At 48.6% G+C, this 22454-nt stretch overlaps 1 protein-coding gene across 12 annotated transcripts in view; it reads left to right on the plus strand.

Annotated features, from left to right (window-relative positions):
• The window catches only part of SGMS1 (sphingomyelin synthase 1), a 268293-nt gene that overhangs the window by 61276 nt on the left and 184563 nt on the right, over positions 1-22454 (plus strand). The window contains exon 4 of one of the 12 annotated variants that reach the window (XM_035008582.1): positions 20266-20569. The exons of the other annotated variants lie outside the window; for them this stretch is intronic. The gene's annotated coding sequence lies outside the window, so the exon portion shown is untranslated. The remainder of the gene's footprint in view (positions 1-20265; positions 20570-22454) is intronic. 12 annotated transcript variants of the gene reach the window in all.

Consider the following 22454-nt stretch of genomic DNA (forward strand, 5'->3'; position numbering starts at 1 on the left):
CTTGAGGGCGGAGCATTACATAGTCGGTTGTAGCAGCATGGACTCGTGGCCATGTAATTGATGTTCACGTTGTCCTTGATCATTGGGAGCTCTCTCAATTGGCTCCTGTGTCCTCAGACATGCTCCCATGGTTGTGTGTGTGTGCGTGTGTGTGCTCATAGGTGTGCACACACATGGGCACGTTAGTATTCTTTCTGGCCCTACGAGATGCTTTGGGCTCATCTTGAGTATTTCCTGCTCCAGCCCTGGAATCAGCCATTTCTCCAAGGAGCTGGGGCCAAAGTTAATTTTGGAAATTTCTGGCTGAGATAGGACTGCCTATTTCTCTGTCTTACAAACTCCTAGTAGTTGGATGAAGTGGGGGGAAGGGGCAGGCCCCTGACAAGTGGGTGTCTGTGAAGGGGCCGAGCAGAGGTAAAAGTTGGGGAAGGAGTCTTAGGAGGAGCGGTGGGAGCAGGAGGGGCTTGCTGGCTCTCCAGGTTGGTGTGCCTTTCAGGGCGGGAGGGCAGTCAGTGTGCCTTTGTAAGTCAAGGGCTGGGCACTAGGGGAGTCTGGTGGGAGCGGAGAGCTGGGGAGAAGGTTGGGGCCAGATGCACTGGTGTCGAAACCTGGGCCAGGTCTTTCTGACTCTGTGTTTGGCAGGAGGGGTGTGTAAAAGCCAATAAAAGGGGTGCTTTGTAGCCACACACAGATTAGATAGAGGGAACAGAATTTGGAGTTGCTTCCCTGGGAAACTGCTAGAAGGGGGTGCCTGCCGGAAGAGCAAGGCAAGGCGGGACCCTCAGGGGACCCTCTTAGCTCACCAAAGATGGCTGCGTATGCAGCTGCGTATACAACGGGGGAAGAAACAGAGTTATTAGTGACGAAGCAGTTTGTTTGCTTACAAACAGTAAACTTAATCAAAAAAGAAAGGTCGTCTTGAAACATCTCTGCTGCCTTGTCATTACCAAGGTGTGTCATCTCCTGGTCTTGGCGAAGAGGCAAAGCTGAATCTGAGCTCTGCCCACCATGGAACATCACACGCTCCAGGTCAATGCAATATGAATTTTTAATTTAGTTTCCATAGGCAGTCTCCAGTCAATCTCAGAATTATTTCCTGTTGAACTTCCTGCTTGGACCTCATTGGGTGCTGTTTTATTTGAGAAGTTGCAGTGCTTCTGAGGTCAGTGACGGCACAGGGAGACGCTGGCTGAGCCACGCCTGTTGGAGGGGATGTTCTGGGCACACCGACTGGCTTGTTTGTCATTGGTCGCCAGCATTTCAAAGTTGTCATTTCTTCGCTTGTAATTGGGATCAATGCTACTCTACTGTAATCTACATATTTCATAGTAAGGGAAGCATAGTCGCCAAATTGTGGTATGTCCTGAACTTTTAAAGTCGCTCTTTTTACTCCTGAGACGATTTTAGACACGAATTCTGCGGTGGCGTCCTGTTGTGTCGTTCAGTTCAGCCAGCCTCCAGTGCTGGGATCCATGCCTTTGGTTCACCAGCAACAGCGACGAGCTCTGCCGTCTCCTGTGAGTGAGCATGGATTCACTTCGTCAACCAGACCGCCCTCTCTCGTGTGCCCCGGTGGCGTGTTCCTGTTGGCTGGGAGCCTCGGGCAGCTCAATGCTGCACAGCATCACCCACTATGGGGTGGACACACATTTTGTTCAAGAGTTATTTCAAGTATTTATTTATTTTTTTTTAAAGATTTTATTTATTCGAGACAGAGAGAGAGAGAGCGCGCAAGCAGTGGGGAAGGGCAGAGGGAGAAGCAGACTCGCAGATGAGCAGGGAGCCCGATGCGGGGCTCCATCCCAGGACCCTGAGATCATGACCTGAGCCGAAGGCAGAGACTTCACCGACGGAGCCGCTCCGGCGTCCCCTGGAGAGGACACTTGTAAAGGCTCTCTGTGCAGCTGTAACGCTGGGGTTCCCTCGTGTGCCGGCGACGGACGGGCCCTGAGGCTGCCCGCACTGTGACCGAGCTTGTTAGCGACGCTGCCGTGTCAGCCGCAGAGCTAGTCCTGTCCCCTGTTCTAGATTTTACTGATGCTGCACACAGACACCGTTCTCTCCCTCGAGTGAGAAAAGCCACCAGGGCTGGGCGCGTTTCGCTTCTCTCTTCCTCTTTTTCAGACAGAAACTATGAATAATTTAGCCACGGTACCAGGCGTGAGCGGGAGATGAAGATAGTTTCAGTGGAATGAGCTCTAAAGGGAAATGGCCCATGTTCCGTGTTTCTCTCTTGGGTGGATGAGAAGGCGTCCTGCTCCCCGGGGCTTATGGCCCGTCTGGACAGCACCTTCTAGAACAAGGTGCTATGCACTGCAGGTGCTCCTCCCATCAGCCAGGACGGACCCTGTTACGCTCTCTGCTTTCCCCGACTTACTTCACATTTTCAAAAACACTTCAGGCTCCAGAACTGCAAGGTGGCATTTTAGTTTATCGTTGCACGAACGATCTATTTCACTTTTGCTTCTCTTGGCCTTCGCAGTTAGACCTGATACTGTCTGTCTCAGCTTCGTGGCAAGCACTTTTGATTTAAATTTTCTATTAAGGAAAAAAAAAACCCGAATGTGAGCAAAAAGGGAGCTCTCAGCTGCAGCTGAAAATCTGTCTTAGAGATGGGCACCCGTGCAGATGAAGTGAAGCAGGCCCGCAAGCTGGCTCCCCTTCCTCAGACCAAGAGTGTGGCGTGGTTGATACAGAAGGGCCTTGTGGAGGGCTCAGGCTGCCCGGGGCTGCAACATCGTGCTCCTTGCCTCTCTGGTGGGCCCAGCTCGCCCCGCACCCTCCCCGGCTGCAGCTGCCTCACCTGTGAACTGGGGACAAGGAAGGTTCTCCCAGTTGCCGCGAAGATGAGCAGGTCCGTTCACAAAGGCTTCAGATGCCCCTGGCCTTCCAGACCTGTCCCCTCCTGTCATTTCTGTTGTCACGCTCCTGCGTGTCCCGTCCGCATGCTTGCACATCACCTACACCCCCGAGGGAGTGTTTTCGTCCTCAGTGTTTTGGAGCAGGTCCTTTGGAGCAGGTTCCTGTGCGGGACGTTCAGGGGGTGCCTCCCCTGGGGCTGGCTCTGAAGAAGCCCATTCTTTCAGTGGTTCCCCCTTGAGTCAGTGTTGAGTTTGAATTTTTTCTTTCATGTTTCTTTTTTTAGTCTTAAAAGGCATTTGGAGTCAAATCAAGTGAAAAAATGTTTTGGTTTAAAGACGTACTTGAAAAGTTTACTCACAGCCATGGTCATTGGGTCACAGTCACTGAGTTTGTGGTTTTAACACACAGACGTTTTTGGACCTTTGGCTTTGGAGCTTTGGGAGTCACTGGTTCGTATCTACCGCCTGCCGGAGTGGAGGCTCTGTGCCAGTTATTTTGTCCTCAGACCCCATTAGCCACCCTGCCCGCTCCAGAAGGGAAGCATCGGCCCCCCTGTTTCCGAGGCTCGCTCACATGCAGGTCACAATCGCTAAGGAGACTCCTTTTCCCTACAATCACTGGGACTCTCTTCTGTTTCACTTGCAGGTTTTTTTATCCCCAAACCCTTTGTTCTAACGGTTAATAATCTTCTCCAGCTAGACACATTAACATGTATATCGACTCACCTTGGCTTTTTAAAAATAACTTAATTGCCAGCCAGCTTCAGGCCTGCTGTGCAGACGTACAGAGGCTCACTGCCTCCCGTCCCTCTGTCCTCTGCCCCTCCCACGACTGCCAAGAGATGGGAGAACCAGCCCCAGACTCTAGGGTCATTCATAGACTGTGTTGCTAGCCTTTTTTCCAGATGAGCACACTGTAACGGGAAAACCTAAGTCTGTCTTGAAATGTTCACTGCCCTGCGCAGAGTCCGCACCTGGTCTCCGGGCTAGTTTGGGTGCTAACTTTAGGCCCCTGCGCTGCTGGGCTTGTGGCAGATCTCATGTGGATGCCTCATGTCACTTGTTAAAATTGGCTTGAGAACGAGCATGTAGACCCCGGGTGTGTGAGGGAGGTGAGGGTCCAAGTCTGAAGAGTGACCGCATGCCTTTGCTCTGAAAAACAGGTAAGTTGCATGCTAAAAACAGTAAAAGCTGGGAGATTAGAGAAAACTCCCTTTACCTTGTGTTTGCACTTGGCATTACGTTATAATTACAAAAACATCTGCATGAATGGTTGCTGAAAGATAAAAACCAACTAGCAGACAAAAACTGGGACGTAAATATATCATTATGATATGTTTAACTTACAAGTCATAGGTGATATATAGCTTTTTATATTTCATATAACATGTAATATGTACATAAACAATTATATGTTTTATATTGTACGTTTTTTTTTTTTAATATTTTATTTATTTATTTGACAGAGCGAGACACAGCGAGAGAGGGAACATAAGCAGGGGGAGTGGGAGAGGGAGAAGTAGGCTTCCCACTGAGCAGGGAGCCCGATGCGGGGCTCGATCCCAGGACCCTGGGATCATGACCTGAGCCGAAGGCAGATGCTTAATGACTGAGCCACCAAGGCACCCCTATAGTGTACATGTTAATACATTATGCATATATAATGTAGACATATACTACATTGTATATATTACATTATAGGTATGTATGTCGTTCCTATTTTATATAAATATAAAATACATTGACCTTTGAACAGCATGAGGATTAGAGGCACCAATCCATCCCCCACATGGCTTAAAATCCACATATAAGTTTTGACTTCCTAAAACTTAACTACGAATAGCCTACTGTTGACCAGAAGCCTTACTGATAACATAAACAATCAATTAGTATGTATTTTGTATGTTACATGTATACTGTATTCATGCACTAAAGTGAGCTAGAGAAAAGAAAGGGTTAAGAGAATCCCAAGAGAGAATCAAAAACTAATGATGTAATGTATGGTGATTAATATAACATAAAATAAAACAAACAAACAAAAAAAGAGAATCCTAAGGGAGAGAAAGTACATTTGCAGTACTGTCCTGTATTTATGGAAAATAATCCACATGTTAAGTGGACCCGAGTAGTTCAAACCCATATTCAACGGTCAACTGTATGCAATTTTACCTGTTTTATATATTCTCTTTATAGCTTTTCTCTTCTCTTGCAAACTTTTCTTTGTGGCACTTTGACTCATGTTACTCATAAATTCGCACTCTCTTGACCTTTTAGTTTTGCCGGGCAGGTAGGCACATTTCCTACTCTCCGCCCAGATTGGCGGTGTCAGAAGTTCTAGTTTTCCTTCTTTATCTCAGTCTGTCAGGCGTCTCACACTCCATCTCGAAACAGATACCTAAGAGTAAGTGAGTGGCAGCCCTTCAAAACGGTGGTTTGTAAACATGTATGCGTCAGGGCGTTTTGAGTTTTTAAAAGTCATTTTAAGGAGAATAATGAACACGCTTCCGGCCATTTTGAGATGCACAGAACCTGGAAGAGGCTGTTTACACCGCTCTCTGGTGTGCCGAGCGTGGCTTTGAAGAAGGAAGGGTGGCAGCCGTCGGGTGTGGCTCTCCCCAGCTGGAGCTCGGCAGCTGGAGCTCGGAAGCTGTGCCATCACAGTCTCATGGGAGACGTGGTGGCCGCGGGAGGGTTTTAAGGGTGACTTCAGGCCGCGGTGTGGGACCTGAAGCCTCTTCCACCTTTGGATGAGTTTTTCCTGTTAAACCCTGTTGGCAGAGAAGAATCCGCAACTGTCCTAGAGGTGATTAACGGCCAGCTTTGGGGCCTTCTCCCTGGGAGATTTGTGTTATCAGAAAAGAGATGTCAGCTCTCTGAATAAAAGTCCTTTTCCTATGCAGATGAGTCCTGCAGGTTGGTTCCAGTGGTGGCTTTCAGAGGCTCTACCCCGTCTCCCTATTGCCTTTGACAGGAGCCTTTTTCTTCCCAGACAGCCCAGAGGGAGTGGCTCAGCAGGGAGCAGCGTCCTTATTCCAGTTTCGAGATCTGGGCCCCCGTCCTGGTCTTGTGTCCATGGAGGGCAGCTTCCAGGGTGACAGATGACGCCGCACGCTGCGCTGGTGTTCACCATCCACGCAGGCCGGTGCTCGAGGCCGCGATGCAGGCCGGGCCCTCCGTGCTGACGTCGAGGTCTCCGAAAAACAACGAAATTCTGCTGGTGTGCCGGGTGTAACAAGGCAGGAAAAGGCAGGATCTTAAGGAAATGCTTTCAGTAGCAGGAGTTTTCTGATTGCTTGAATTAAGTTGTTACGAGAGGTACAAAATTGCCAGAAGTGCTGTCATTTAGAAAATCAGATTTAGGGGCGCCTGGGTGGCTCAGTCGGTTAAGCGGCTGCCTTCGGCTCAGGTCATGATCCCAGGGTCCTGGGGTCCGGCCCCGCATCGGGGTCCCTGCTCAGCGGGAAGCCTGCTTCTCCCTCTCCCACTCCCCCTGCTTGTGTTCCCTCTCTCGCTGTGTCTCTCTCTGTCAAATAAATAAATAAAATCTTTAAAAAAAAAAAAAAAGAAAAGCAGATTTACGTGAACACGTCTCTGCTGGAAGAAGTCTTTACAGGTGTAACAGCATGACTAGTATGAAATGCAACCAGGCTGGAAAGGAGAAGGCAGTGAGTGGGTGTTTTCGGTCTCCTCCTCCTCCCTGCCTGCAGCCCCGGAGTTTCAGACCTTACACCTTCTCGAAGGTCTCCGCCTCTGGTTGGTCCCCTGCCTCGTGGGGGGGGCTGCAAGAACGTGCCCGAAGCACTCAGCCAGAGCCGGGTCTCAGTCTTGTCCCTGTCTCTTCTGCTCTGTGTGCTTTCCCAGATCAAGCCACTGGTGATCTAGAAAGCATCCCAGGTCCCCCCACTGGTCCCCTTCTGTTGCTGTCCTCCCGGTGTGGTCACGCTCCCTGAGGCTCTTTTGCGTCCTCTCTATGAAATGCAGATCTGGTAATTCTTCCCCCCAGCCCCACTCCCGCCCCAAGGAGAGCACACACCTTCATCCCCCAGCTTTTCCATCGGCAGCTGGAATCATAGTCACACCGCCTCTGAGCCCCGCGGGGCCTGGCTGAAGCCCGCCTTCCCCAGCACTGCCCGGCTCTCTCCCTCTCGGTGGGCCCACCGTGGTGGTGGCTGGGGTTCGGTTCCTCTGGAGCCATTCGCTTCCACTTCCTCCCTCCTTTTTAAGATTTTGTTGAGTCCCAGCATACCATCCAGCATATGGTGGACCCTTCAGCATATTTGGTGAGGGTGGGAATGGGAGCAGTGGTATTTTTTTTTTTTTTAAGATTTTATTTATTTGACAGAGAGAGACACAGCGAGAGAGGGAACACAAGCAGGGGCAGAGGGAGAGGGAGAAGCAGGCTTCCCGCAGAGCAGGGAGCCCGATGCGGGGTTCGATCCCAGGACACTGGGATCATGACCTGAGCCGAAGGCAGACGCTTAACGACTGAGCCACCCAGGCGCCCTGGAGCAGTGGTATTTATAAATATTTTAAGTGCTTCCAAGTACTCTGAGAGGTGGCATGTCCAGTATACATGGGCTCAGATGCCACCACCTTTCTCACCTGAGCTCACTGCAGACCTTCCTCATCTATCACCACTCCCCTCCCCTGGGCTGGCTTTCCTCCGGCTGCCTCTGGGCGGCTGGGTCCAGTCTGCGGATCTGAGTTGGAATGCAACATGAAATCTATCTGCCATTTCTAATCTAGCAGAAAAAGACAGAACATTCCAGATGCTTGGGTTCCTGTATCGATCTCCAGACACGTTGTGTTGACTCTTTAGTTTGCCCGCCAGACTGGTGCAGATAATCCGATGGTAAGGTGAGATAATCTTTCATGAGGATAAAGTAGGAAGTATTGCAAAATTAGTAATGTTTGTGCAAGTGTAAGGTTGTATAGTTACATTCAGGGTGCTTTAATGTAACACATAATCAGCTACCTGTCAACGGAAGCTGTAGGGCCAGTTGACTTCTATCTACATAAGAGCCTTTCAGTAGGGACTGGACTAATTTTCTTTCCGAATTAAGTTGATCGCTTATTTCTCTTTTATATTTACTAGATGTTTATACTTTTCCTTTTGCTAGTGAAGACTACCTTTCAGGGAGATCGAATGTCAATGTCAGGAAGGTGTTGTTTTTTGTTTTCCGTACTGTGGTTCTGTGGCAGCTCTTCACGGAGGGCCCCCCGTGGGGATCACCTGTTTCAGGAACACCTGGCAGGGGTGAAATTGCAGCTTCCTGCCCCCACAACTTAACTTTAACAGGGCCCGAAGTCTGCATCTTAACTAAGCTCTTTGCATGTTAAATAAGTTCTAGAAGTTTGAGAACCACAGCCCTAGGATATGTCATGAGTCCCACAGGATCTAGAAAAGGTGGCTCATTCGCTGACCTTTTCAGTCTCACCTGCACATAAAGGTGACGTCAGAAAACCTAGCCCGGCCAACACTGTGCAGTGAGAGGCGGGGAGATTGATTGTGGCTGAGGGTGAAAGTAGCCAGTGACCTTGTCAGCTGGAGCAGAGAAGATCAACAAGGAGCATTGTTCCCTGGCCCTCTGGGAACAATGGCCCTTTGATCACAGCTGCAGTGGGCGGAAAGGAGCCGGGCAAGGGGGCTGGCCTCCTGGGTCCTGCAGGGCAGGGCAGAGCTTCTGCTGTGGATCTCTGGCGCAGCCAGCTGGGGCAGACTGGCCGTGTCCTTCACCTTCACCCACACTCTCACTGTTTACCTGCCCTCCCTGGACGCCCAGGATGCGGGGAGCAGCAGGAACTGTTTTAAAGGTCGGTATTGCCAAGTGTGTAGAATGTGGGTCACTTGTATTAGCTCATGTGATCAGCTTAAAGCAGGGGAAACCCAGCAAGTTGACGAGAAAGCATTTCATGGCAAACTTTAACCCTGGACCGGACCCCCGAGAAGTTACCCCCTTGCGCCCCCCCCCCCCCCCCCCACCGCCAACACACACAGCTTGCTCTGTTCCTCAGCCTTCCTGGTCTCCTTTAATCTTTACGGTACTCACAGCTTGCCCTGCACAGTTCTGTGTCCAGGTTAGTGTGGTTTTCTGTCCTCTCCCAAGTGTCAGTTCCATCTCACCCAGGAGAAAAAGGGGGTTCCTAGTGGGGGACACACAGGTGTCTAGAAACCTATGAGGACATTTGTGGTTGTCATGATGACATTGGGGCGGTGTAACAGTATTTCATGTTCTGAGCGTGTGGGATGCTAAGTGCCCCTCAGTCTTGGGGACAGCCTCACGTGTTGAAGGATTGTCCCCCATGAGAAATGCTGGGGCCCTGCATCTTGTCCAGCCCTTCCTTGAGAATAGGCCAGCCGTGTGATAATGTATTGAATCCGTGTGGCTTCATAGACACAGAATGAGGTTAATCAGGTCCTGGGAAGATAAAGAGATGGCTGAAGCCATCTTCCTGGGTGGCATCTGTGCTAGGATAGTGAAGGTACTGTTCTTGGATTCTGCAGTGTAGCTTCACCCTTCCTAAGGGCCCGGTGTAGATGAGAGTTATGAGCTAGAAAAATCCTGAGCAGGTGCTCCTGTCCAGCTCAGGAGTCACTGGCTGCTTGTTGTCCCACAGATGCGTGGTGCCACCAGATAGGGTGCAGCCGAGTCAGTTAGGGGTCACATTGTGAGAGGGGTGGTGGCAGAGGACCCAGGATTTTAGCCCTGGCACCCTCCAAGTCACCGCCCTTAGCACTGAGAGGGTTGGGATTTGGGGCTCACAGGCCTTCTGGAGTCACTTTGTGGCCCATAAAGCGCCCGTGGGGAGGAAAAAACGATTTGAACTCTTAAGGATCAGAGAGGATCAAAACAGGGCTCTGGAATACTTGCTGATCTGTATCAGTCATCGAGTTAGAGGTGTCAGAGAAAGGACAGGTGGATAAAACTTTAGGAACAGAAAAAAGGATGAACAGACAGGATGGCTTCGGATCTTATTTTAAGAAAGGACTTAGAGGTTATGCTAATAAGCCAGATAGCTTCTTGAACTAAGGATGTCCCATAGACTACAGGATTTGAGTATCTTAAAAAACTAGATTAGAATTAGGTTCACAGTGAGGGCACCAGAAACAGATGGGAAATTCAGCCACAGTTGAGAGCAATGTGAACTGATGTGACTCAGCCATTGTCCCCACGAGGTCTCCTGTGGGCCGCACTGAAGCGACGTGTCCTTCCTGTGACTCAGTGAGCCTGCTCTTCGGAGTAGTTTCTAAGGAAGTGAGTAGCACTGTGTCTAGAGATTCAGCTCTGAGAATGCTTAGTGAATGAACACTGTTTGAAACTGAACATTGGAAGCAGCCCAGGTGGCCCCTCAAAGCGGGGTTGGATAAATAGGTTCTGTAATTCATCTGTTGGTTGGAAGGTGCTGTAACCATGACAACGATGTGAAGGAAAGTATTGACAGGGGGCACAGTGTATGACAGATAGCCTGTATGGGACATACAGGAACATAGTAACACTTAAGTAAAGAAACTGTGTAAACATCGAGGAAAAGTCCTGGAAAGGCCTTGGAAGGTTCAGGTGGATTAGTTATAAGTGGCTGAACTCCAGGTACCTGGAATTCTTTCTCAGGGATTTACTACTTAGAATGTTTAACTTGAACATGTATGATTATTTTTGTAATTAAAACGGTGTCAAACACTAAATAAAAACGTGATCTCATGTACAAACTTTTATCCAAGTATTTTAATACGTAATCATTTTTAAAAAAAGATTTTATTTATTTATTTGACTGAGAGAGACACAGAGAGAGAGGGAACACAAGCAGGGGGAGTGGAAGAGGGAGAAGCAGGCTTCCCGCTGAGCAGGGAGCCCGATGCGGGGCTCGATCCCAGGACCCCGGGATCATGATCTGAGCCGAAGGCAGACACTTAACCGACTGAGCCACCCAGGCATCCCAATACTTAATCATTTTTAAATCCAGATATTCCTGGTATTGGGATTCTAAGGAGCTATTAGCCCCTCACATCTATTTGGAATTGGTTGATCTTGGGCACCAGGAAATGAGGGTTGTGATTATCAGGAATGACTGTTGGTCGGGGAGGGCTTGAGTCACTTAACATCAGTAGAGTCAGGTCTAATACTACAAGACTAACTTCAGTTGCCTGGTTGGAAACTCTCCCAGGAAAGTCTCCACTGAAACATCGACCACTCCTTTCTCTCCCTGGCTGGGGAACACCCACAGAGCCTAGGGCTTGGCTCCCTGGCCCAAAAAGCAGCTGAATCAGAGGTGAGAGTCTCAGGGGACCACGCTGCCTCCCAGATGAGTCAGGTTTCCCGCTGCAGGCCTCGTCCGTGGGGGCTTCTGATTTGCAAAGGTGAGGCCACAGAGCTGTGTCAGTGAATCAGCCTGTGAAAAATTTAGGTCTTGTTATAAGCAAATGCTTTGTTGCAGCATTTCTTAGAATAAAATCTGTGGGACATTATTAAGAAAAGGCTCCATGGCATTCACAGAGATGGGGAAGGGACAGACAGGTTTTGTGCAAGGAGGCAGGCAAGCACGTCCAGCAGCCTCTGGGCCCTCCCACATCTCACGTTTAGTATGGGGAGGCTCCGGAAGCCATGCCAGCTTTTGGATCTGGTAACCCAAACCCTGACTTTACTAAATGTAGTTAGCTCTGGATTGTTCTTGTAAGGATTTTTACTGTGTAGGTGAAAATGGATACTCTTGGGGCGCCTGGGTGGCTCAGTTGGTTAAGCGACTGCCTTCGGCTCAGGTCATGATCCCGGAGTCCCGGGATCGAGTCCCGCATCGGGCTCCCTGCTCGGCAGGGAGTCTGCTTCTCCCTCTGACCCTCCTCCCTCTCATGCTCTCTGTCTCTCATTCTCTCTCTCAAATAAATAAATAAAATCTTAAAAAAAAAAAAAAGCTTTCAGAAAATATTAAAAAAAAAAAAATGGATACTCTTATATGTGAGTACAGGTGGCCTCTTGTTTAGGGGACCCTCGTTCTAGCCAGACTCACAGCCGAGAGCATCTGAGAGCATCTGTCTGTGGGCAAGGCACTCTGAGAAATCTGGAATCCTCTTCCCCTACGTGGGGCGTGCTCATTGCTCTGGGGACACTCAGGTGAGGCCCAGGTTGACAGAGAAATAAGAGGCGTCCATCTTGCTTGGTGATACGCAGCCTGTGAGGACTCGTGTAGCCTAGGATTCTGTTTTTGTTCAAAAAAATCTCAAATGACAAAGGTTGGCAAGAAATGCATCCTAACGTTAGTGCTTCTCCCCTTCTTTCTCATTTCCCTTTATCGAACACATATCACCAGATGGAACCCTCCTCCCCCAAATTTTGTTAACAAAACAGTGGCTTTTTCAGGATTTCCAGCTGATTTCCTCTTGGGAGGAGCATGGTGGGCGGCTGGTGACCCCCGGCTGCCGTCCTGGGCCCAGCTTTGCTGTGCTGCAGGGAGGGCTTCAGAGGCCCGGGGGCCTGGACACGTGACACGCTGTTCCGAAGTCTGAGGGTGTGCGTCCAGGCCTCTTGCTGATGCCTGGGGGGCCGGTGCTGCCCTCTCTGGCCGCTGTCATTGTGTTGGGGCTGAGCCACAGAAGCCACGCTTTCCACGTCTGGGGAGTTAAAGCCTTGTGCCTTCTTCGGCTCCGTGGTAGGCCCCACACTCGGGAGGCCAGGAATGTAGGAAGAGAATACAGACAACAGATGTTTTCAGTAAAAGTTGTTGAGGCTTCTGGTAAAGAAGATTCTAGACTTTTTAGCAGGCGAATGCTCGCCTCGTAAGATGTGTCAGTGATGAGTGTGGAAAACCCACGGACGTCCAGCGGCAGGATCATGCGGGCAGTGCGTGTTTCATTGGCAGGGACAGCGACATAGGTGATGCGCGTCAGAGACAGCCAGGCCTCTGGAGGGGCTCACAGAGGTCCAGCCTCCGCTGAAGGCCATCAGGCAACGCCGGGCTCCCTTCCTCCTGCTCTGCAGCCCGCCGCAGGAGGCCTGGACGCTCCGCCAAGCCCTCCTCTGTGGCCCTGGGGGAAGGAAGGGTGCCAGAATAAGTCAAATTATCCAGGGACTAAGAAGCTACACTTCTCCGAATTCAGCAAAGACTTTGTCCTATTTTCATCAAATGAGACCCATCTGGGAAAGCCGGGAAAAGAAGAACATTTTTTTTTTTTTAAAGATTTTATTTATTTATTTGAGAGAGAGAATGAGATAGAGCATGAGAAGGGGGAGGGTCAGAGGGAGAGACAGACTCCCCGCTGAGCAGGGAGCCCGATGCGGGACTCGATCCCGGGACTCCGGGATCATGACCTGAGCCGAAGGCAGTCGCTTAACCAACTGAGCCACCCAGGCGCCCCTTAAGAAGAACATTCTTGAAAAATAAAGTCTTCATTAAAATACCCCCGTCCCCCACCGAAGATCCCAGTAGAACAAAGTGGCGCCCGTCACCCACGAGGCAGCTCCAGGTGAGGAGCTAAAGCCTAAGATGCCTCTTCGCTGCTTTGGCAATCCTACACCAAGCGGGGTCCAGTCACAGACGTGGGTAAGGAAGGTAAGAGGTGCTGTGCGGGACGAGCGGCCGTTCTGTTCCCTGCCTAGTGGGAATACTTGGAACAGAGCCTCCTGTACTCGTGCAGCGTAGGGAGGAGCACCTCGTTGTGAAGATGCGGCCATGGGGGCCGCGAGAGGGGAGAGACCTGCTGAGCCCCACCTCCACGGGGCCCAGCGTCCGCCGTGGGTGCCGATGTCACGGCGCGGGCCCCGGGGAGCTGGCTCTTCGGTCCCCCCCGCACGCGCACCGGTGCACGGATGGAAAGGAGCGGGAATATCTTTCCTGCCAAATGGTCTTTTTACCAACAGATGGGACAGAACCTCTCCCTCTTCTGCGATGCTCCAGACAGACACCTCTTCTGAACCAGTGTGGACCTGTTTCTTAGGAATAGCCAGGGCACAAATAGAGAAGACTAGGTACTTTTTTTTTTTTTTTTAAGATTTTATTTATTTATTTGAAAGAGAGAGTAGGAGTGGTGTGTTGTGGGTGGGGGAAGGAGAGGGAGAAGCGGGCTCCCCACTGAGCAGGGAGCCCGACCCAGAGCTCGATCCCAGGACCCTGAGATCATGACCTGAGCCAAAGGCAGATGCTTAACCGACTGAGCCCCCCAGGCGCCCCCATGACTAGGTACTTCTTAAGACCGTGCTGTTCTTCGTGGTGGGAATGACTCACCGAGCAGTATCTGCATGCTCCTGGGAGCTGGAAAAACACCACCAGTTGGCCTATCTTGCCGATTCCTTTTCTGTGTATGCATGTTTGTATGTTGTATTATGCTTGCAAGAACATTTTTGGTATCCTGGTTTCCTCAATATCTTAATGATTTCCACCTGAATATAATTCGTAATGGCTTCATACTATTCTGCCATGTGGATATTTCACCATTTCTTAAGCCATTTCCCGGTTGTTGATCTGTTAGGTACTTTTGCGTTTTTTGGAAGTGAAGACTAATTGTAGACATCGATGTGTAAACTTTTATCCCGATTTCTAATTATTTCCTTGAGATGGATTTAAAGTGGAACTGCGTCAAAGAGCAGAAGCATTTTAAGGCTCTTGATACAGGGTGGTAAGATGTTTCCCTGTGTGAAGCATTCCTTTTACTTGATCCTCATTAGAATTGAATACTTTTTTTTTTTTTTTTAACGCTGATTTAATAGGAACATTTTGCATTGCTTCAATTTACATTCTTTTAATACCAGGTGACACTGAGCCCAGGTCCATTTGGCAAGACATTGTTAGGGTGCCAAATGCTTTATTTCAACTTGTTTTTAGTTCTGCAAGTGACCCATGAGTATATCTCATAAAATATTTAAATACTACTGACAAAGTCCCCTTGACTGTCTTCTCCCCCATGCCCCTTCTGGCCCCAGCAGTAACCACTTCCCATTGGGTGTCTTCGGAGACCTTTTACTGTGTGTGTGCATGTGTGTACGTAGACAGATAGGTACGTAGTATGGGAGGGTTTTAAAAACTAGTATTTTAAATATGTAGGAAAGTGCAGTTTGTGGTTTTAAAAGTTTTTATTTGATCACGGAAGTCCTTCTGAAATACAGATAACTCTCTTTTTTTTTAATAGGAATATAGGATTTCATATTAAATGTACTATGACTCATTTAGCCATGTATTTATTAAAGCATTTCTATTTTCCCCTTTTCCCTGTTTAATTCATATAAATGTGCATTTATATTTACAGTGTAATATATGTCTTTTATCTTTTTTATTCAAGACTTTTTTTTACAGGTTTATATATATTCTCTTTTATAATAGTGAATCGCTATTTATTACTCCCTACAAGGAAAATAGTTCAGAAATTGTGTGAACATAAACTTATGTATGTGTGTAAACACATTTACAAATAATGAACTTTTAAAAGCTTCTGCGGAGGTAAAATATTGTATGTTGACAACTGATGATTCAGGTGAGCTGAGAGATAGTGAATCTTCCTATTGCTCATTTTTTTCATTCAAATTTAAAGCTGATGGGTTTATCAGACATGTTAGTGTACCGCCCTTTCCGAGAGCCTCGTGCTCTTCTTCCACACTTACTGATATCTGTGAGTACCTCAGACTCACTATGCTGAAAACCACAACAAAGGAGCACTAGTATATAAAGTAGAAAAGAAAAGAAAAGGAATTCATCTTTACAGAATTTTGAATTAAAGAAAAAAAAACGACCCTGTAATCCTGACCTGTGCTGTTTCTATCACATTTTAAAAAAGAATGTAAGCCCAAAGTAAAATAAAAGAATTTCTTGGAGGAAATTCTCTCACTTAGTTTTCACCATCTTTGTCAAAGATTTCAGGGAGGTTTTACTACTTGCCTAATACTTCTGTTCTTAGCACGTGACATGTAGAGACTTCAGTTTCCTTAACAATACCCTGTTTGCGCTGTACTCAAGCTCCGCACATCTTTTTGTCAAGGTCAGTATCTCCTTCTTTGGGTGTATATGGCACCTGTTTCCTTTGTCGGTGGGCGTGTTGTGGTTCCCCAACAGACTTGGAGCTCCTCCGAGTCTGCGCTGAGCACACCGGGCCTGGCAGCTGACTCTGCACCAGGACTTGTGGTTGCGCTCAGTGGATGGCCGACGCGAGCTGACATACTCAGTGGCTCACTCACCGAGAGAGACATCAGTTATCGGTCTAGCCCAAGGTCGTAGCAAGTGCGGGAAATCCGAACCTGAACCAGGTAGCACTAGGAAAAGATGGATGGACCCATCCAAGGTAAAAGACGTAAAGGCCGTGTTCCAGGGAACGAATTTTGGAGAGGATTGTGGAGGTAAGGTGATAACCAAAGCTCTAGCATTTTTAGGGCTTTAAAAAATAATTGGAGTTGTCGTAAAGTTTACACATGGGAATGTGAGTAATTCAATCCCACGCCTGAATTCGGACGCAGAATCTGGGTTGGAATCCTGGCTCTGTCACCTGTAAGCTGGTTTCTTACCCTTCCTCTCTGACCTTCATTGTCTTATCTGTAAGATGGGAATAGTGCCTACCTTATCTTGCTGTTGCTAGGACTAGGCTGAGGTCTGGCACATCCCAAGTGCTCGGTTAGTGGAGACGGTGGGATTGTTATGGGCGGGACACCTCCAGAAGTTTCACTCAAGCTGTAGGTGACAAGTGTAGCGGAGGAAAAAATCTTGTCCTTCTGCTTCCTAGGTTCCCATTCTAGGTTTTCAGCTGGGGCCCCTGTACAAAAGGACAGATTAACAGGAGAAAAAGCAGCGTATTAATGTGCATATCTCATATATACATGGGAAGAGTGGCTCAAAGAAGTGACTAGAATTTGGCCTTATGTATTATCTTTAGCTAAAACAAAGAAAGCCAGGTGTGGGGGGCAAGTGATGGGAAGGTGATCAGGAAAAGTACAGCAAGCCAAAGGTAAGGTTGTCTCAGTGGATAAGAATCTTCTCTGAGTCTTCTTTTTATCCTTCTCTTCCTGGTAGACAGAGAGAAACACCCTTGCAAATGGAGATTTCCTTCGTACATGTACATTTTCCTTACAAAAGGGTAACTTCTACTCTCTCTCTTTTTTTTTTAAAGATTTTATTTATTTATTTTAGAGACAGAGCACAAGAGGGGGGAGCGGGAGAGGGAGAAGCAGACTCCCTGCTGAGCAGGGAGCCGGATGCGGGACTTGATCCTGGGACTCCAGGATCATGACCTGAGCCGAAGGCAGTTGCTTAACCAACTGAGCCACCCAGGTGCCCCTCTACTCTCTTTTCTGAGCTGCTTCTCTATCTACTGTTTCTCAAAATAATTGGCTCACATTGACCCTTGTGCCAAAGAGGCATATTTCGGGTGACAGATTTTGGTCTTCTGCGGTAGGGAAGGTCCTGGCAGCGGCATACGAGAAAGAAGGCAGGTGTTTGGGTAGGATGAGTGGGTTCCACCAGCCTGCTTTGTGGGGTGGTTGGTGGAATGGGCAGATAAGAGCTTTGCAGTTTGCAGACCTAGTTGGAATGCTACTGCAGGGATTTGGGAAGACGTTTTCTGTGCGGTGTAGTGACCAACTAACTCTTACCCTGGTTCAGTAGTAATCATGCTAATAGACCCATGGAAGGAGCACCGTGGAGGTGCTTGTCTAGCAAACACTTGTGCCATTTTTATTGAGCATCCCATACTGAATGCCTTGGGACAACCACAATGGTATTTCTTGCAGTAGGCTTCTAAGTTTCTCTGTAATGCCTAGGAGTCACTTGGAATTACTAGGATAAGGGAGTTTATTTATTTATCTTTTTAAAGATTATTTATTTATTTGACAGAGAGAGAGACACACAGCGAGAGAGGGAACAAGCAGGGGGAGTGGGAGAGGGAGAAGCAGGCTCCCCGCCAAGCAGGGAGCCCCATGCGAGGCTCGATCCCAGGACCCTGGGATCACGACCCGAGCCCAAGGCAGACGCTTAACCCACTGAGCCACCCAGGCGCCCAGATAAGGGAGTTTATAATAGCAAACAGATATACAAAGTGTGGCACTTTCCCCAAACAGAATAGTTTGTTACTATTAAGAAAAGTAAAAACTGAGAAAAGAGACTTAAGGTACAATCAGGTAGCCTGTGTATATTCCTTTTAAGATGTAAAATAAAGTCAGGCGCCCACTTTAGGGATGGCTGCCCCCCTTCTGGTTAGGTGGCTGATAATGGGGTCTTCGTTGGTAAGTGACAGACCAATCCCCAGGTGGTGCGGCTGACCGATCAACAGTGGCTGCGCCCGCCAGATGAGGCCATAGCTTTCCAAGTTGTGAAATAGTTGTTAAAATTTCTGAAAACCTTTTATTTCCGTAGTTCTGGGATTTTGATAAGAGATCACAGTCAAGTGGTTTTTTCCTGGAAGGCCTTGTTTTGGGACCTAACCTCTCTGTGATACCAATAGCAGATCAGTAAGTTATCTTATTTAATGTTTTTAAACCTGATAGAAGGAAAAGCTGTTTTCTCCCCTATATTATCAGTGTTTCCATGAGAACTTTCCTTGAGGTACACTTTACTATGTTCCCAGCTTTTACTTGGTAAAGATGTAAGAAACCCTGTAACAGTGCTTCTACATGTATTATTTAAAAAAAGATGATTCAGGGAGCGCCTGGGTGGCTTAGTCAGTTAAACGTCTGCCTTCGGCTCAGGTCATGATCTCAGGGTCCTGGGATTGAGCCCCGCATCGGGCTCCCTGCTCAGCGGGGACTCTGCTTCTCCCTCTCCCTCTGTCTGCCTCTCCCCCTGCTTGTGCTCTCTCTCTCAAACAAATAAATAAAATCTTTTTTAAAAAAAGATTAGATTTTTCAGTACTTACGGTTTTGGAAAAGTCCTTTTATATTCTTCCTTTGATTAGAATTATGTGGCCTGCCCCATTTCCATTTTAGCTCTGGCTATCAGAAATTTAAAAATTATTTTAATATTCAAGCACACCAAAGCATTATCTTGTGGTTGGAAAATCAACTTCTTTTGTTCATTTTGTGACTTTATATTTATGCCCGTTCCTTTCAAGTGCACGTGCGACTTTCTTGGATATGGACAACATTGAAATAATCTAATAAAATGAACTTCTCATGATAGTGGCATTCACTCATTTGGCTTTTATCTTTAAGACTTTGGGAGAGAGGGACACCTGGGTGGCTCAGTTGGTTAAGCATCTGCCTTCAGCTCAGATCATAATCTCAGCGTCCTGGGATCGAGTTCTGTATCGGGCTCCCTGCTCAGTGGAAAGTCTGCTTCTCCCTCTGCCCCTCGCCCTGCTCGTGCTCGCTCGCTGTCTTAGATAAATTAAAATAATAATAATAATAATAAAAGACTTTTGGACAGAAAATGAGATGCAGTTTTAATTGGCTTTGCGAATGCCAGGGATCTCGAAGGAAACACTAGGGCCAAAAAACCCTGGGACAGCTCAGACACCATGCAGTTTTTCATAGGGATAGGATGAGCACCGAGGAGCATGGTGATGATTTGAAGTATTTAGCATATAGATGGCCTGGACTGCTGTTCATTTGGGAGAAAATAATGAGGATTGCATGAAGAAATTGCGAAGCCCACGGGGTGAGGAAGGTCCTTTCTTACACCTCGGGGCTGAAGTGTGCGGCCGTGCTGGTCACTCCCCTGCTCTGTGCCCTCCCGTCGTGGGTTCTGCTCTGCTGAAAGCGCTCATTGTGCGGGACCCTGGTTGTTTGTTTACAGCCCGTGTCTGTGTTGGAGCTGTGGGCGCTCCAGCCGCCTTGGTCTTCTTTTGTCGGCCGTGCCCAGCACAAGGCTCACAGTGTGTTCTTGACACCGTGATTCATGTTTCTGAAATAGCAGATCAGAAGGCACATTTTAGGCCAGTAAGTATTTCAGTATATGGGCAAATATTTTGAAGAGTCAAAAAGGGTTGGGAGGCATTTTTTGCCCCCAAACTATGTGTTTGTTCAGCCCCCTAGCCCCCGCAAACTCAGAAAATCCGATCTCCTCCTCCCCCACATTTCTCGAACTTTCCGGTTTCTAAGAGCAGTTTGGTGCTGAGGCTGGCTGGAATGGGGTAGGTGGCACTTTGTCAGGCAGCCCTGCCTGCCGTGTCCCCTGTGCAGGTCTGCGTGGCCCAGGTGTGGACATCCACTGATAGGTTTTGAAGGCCTTTTGTGCTGAGGACACAGTGGTGACCAGTGTGGACTCTCCCCCAGGGAGACGGGGTTCCTGCTTCAGAAGCATTCGAGGCAGACTCCTGTCTTAGAATTTATACAGTGAACTTTGTGCTTGCCTTCTGTTTTCCTTGAGGGCGCAACACAGAAAACCATAAGAAAGCTTGACAGTCCTAGGTTGTGCTGTCTGTGATCAGGATGCTCTGCTGTAAACAGAACTAGACGAGGGTATACTGATGTACCTTCTGCTTCTGTACCCACTCTCACCCCAGAAACGAGCTTCGTGTACCACTGGCGTCACTGTTGTCCCAGCTCTGGGACCCGCGGTGCGGTTGTCCGGTCACTTCGGGGTCAATGAGCCCTCTCTGACCGTGTTCCCACTGGATGGCCAAATGAGTCTGTACTAGGATACATCGCTTCAGTGGGTGACATGTCATGACCTCTCAGTAACTTGGGCTTCTCTGAACGCACCATGGGGATGAGACCTGCGTCGTGCTGAGCGTTGCTGCACGAAATTCCCGATGGTGTCAAGGCAATGCTTTGCAGAGTGGCGGCATCTGACCCTGACCCTCACTGGTGAGTCTTTCAGTTTTGAGCCATTGTCTCTGGTTTTTGTCTGTGGCGTGACGTGGAGCCCATCACTTTACCCCTTGGCGGCTGAGAATCCTCATCTGTACAGTCAGGGTCATTTGAGGAGCCTCTGAGTGGTTTGAAGCTTGAATAACCTCCGTGAAATGCCCGTCCCAGGACTCAGAGCAGAATGGGCGGACAGCACACCACAGCCACTCTTACCTCTTAAGACGGGAGACTTTTCTTCCTTAGCATTTTGTAACATGGGTTTATAATTCCTTTTAACAGTTCACGCCTATTGATATTTTCATGAATCCGCAATGTATTTCAGGTCCTACAGATAGATAGCGCGCTTCTTGGTCTGTAGACTGGTGCTGTCTGCTGACTGGGGTTTTCTCGTGTGGCTGAGGGCTGAGTCTTGATGCAAAACAGCAGCTGCAGTTTGATTGATTGTCTGATTGACTGACTAACTTGGGTAGTCTTTAGTGGCAGGTCTGGGAAGTAAGCTCTGTACGTAAGTCATCTCATGTAATCCCTACCAGGAGGGCAGTGCAGCACAGAGAGGTTGGGTGGGTTGTTGATGGGAGGACCAGTGATCTACACCCAGGCGCCTAGGCCCCCCCCCCCACCCGCTCCCTTCAGCGCGTGCGCACCAGGGTTCTGTGCATGGCGTTCAGTCTGGACTTGAACACATCGTTCTCTCCTTAAAGGGCGCATGCTTTCTGTGTAAAGGTGTAAAGACAGCACAGACCATCCACAACACTGCGCTCTATCTTCCCGCTGGACCTTTTTCCTGGCCTGTCCCCGCTCTGGTTCCTGGTGCTCAGGTCTCGGGGGCGGCTGTGTGTCCAGTAGTTAGGAGCACGGGATGTTGAAATCAGACAGCCGTGGGGTGAAATCCCGGTTCTGTCCGTTAGGAGCTGTGTAACCTAGAGCAAGTGACTTGTCCTCTCTGTGCCTCAGTTTTTCATCTGTAAATGGAATAATAAATAGTACTTACCTTAAAGGGTTATTATGAGGATTGAGAGTACACACGCACACACGCATGGTGCTTAGAAAGGTGCCTGGCACACCGTGTTTGTGGCTAATTACGGCATGGTGGGTGCTCTGCACACCGCTGTGGACTGCGTCACTCCTGTCTTCACCCATCGCTCCCCGTGTGACGGGCACCCTGTGGAAGTCTGTTGAGGGAGGGGGATGGATCTGGGTGGGCTGAGCGGTTGAACACATGACCTGTTCTTTTTCATCTTGAGGTTAAATTGGACTCATTGAAATAGGCTATCTCGGCTTCAGTAGAAGCAGAGTGCTTGCTTTGTGATAAGCACAGGCTGGATATCGGAGGATTAACTTACGGAATCTTTCTAGGAGCCTCACGAGGCAGGTATTGTCCCATTTTACAGATCGTAAGTTTTCGTGCACTTTAATCTAATGCCTGTAGTGAAGATATTGGACTTTGAACCAGGGAAGCAGGGTGTGAGTCCTACAGCCTAGCTGGGCTTGCCCCCCAGGTCCCCCGGGTGACTTCCAGCTTACAGTAAAGCACTCCATGAACCCTGTGTTGTCTGTACGATCGCAGCTTCCGTGAGGCGGAATCATGGATCCCAGTGCTATCTGAGCACCGATATGGGAGCTCTGCATGCTGGTAATTGAAGTGTGGTCATGCCATGGGACACAGACGCCATATTCCTTAGTTAAAAATTCTTGCTTTGGGGAAAATCTTCATATTGAAGCCAAATTCTCATACTGTAGGTTAAAACTGATTGCTGTGCTCTGTCTTTGGCAGGAATGGAAAAATGCTGTCCATTGCTCTTGGCCAGGTGGTGCTTAACGTGATGTCCCACCGTGGCCCCGTCCTTGCTTCCTCTTCCCCAGGTTAAATGTGCCCTGTGAC

Source organism: Mirounga leonina, unplaced genomic scaffold, assembly GCF_011800145.1.
Source record: "Mirounga leonina isolate KUSES-001 unplaced genomic scaffold, KU_Mleo_1.0 Mir_152, whole genome shotgun sequence".
In the NCBI taxonomy this organism is placed as follows: Eukaryota; Metazoa; Chordata; class Mammalia; order Carnivora; family Phocidae; genus Mirounga; species Mirounga leonina.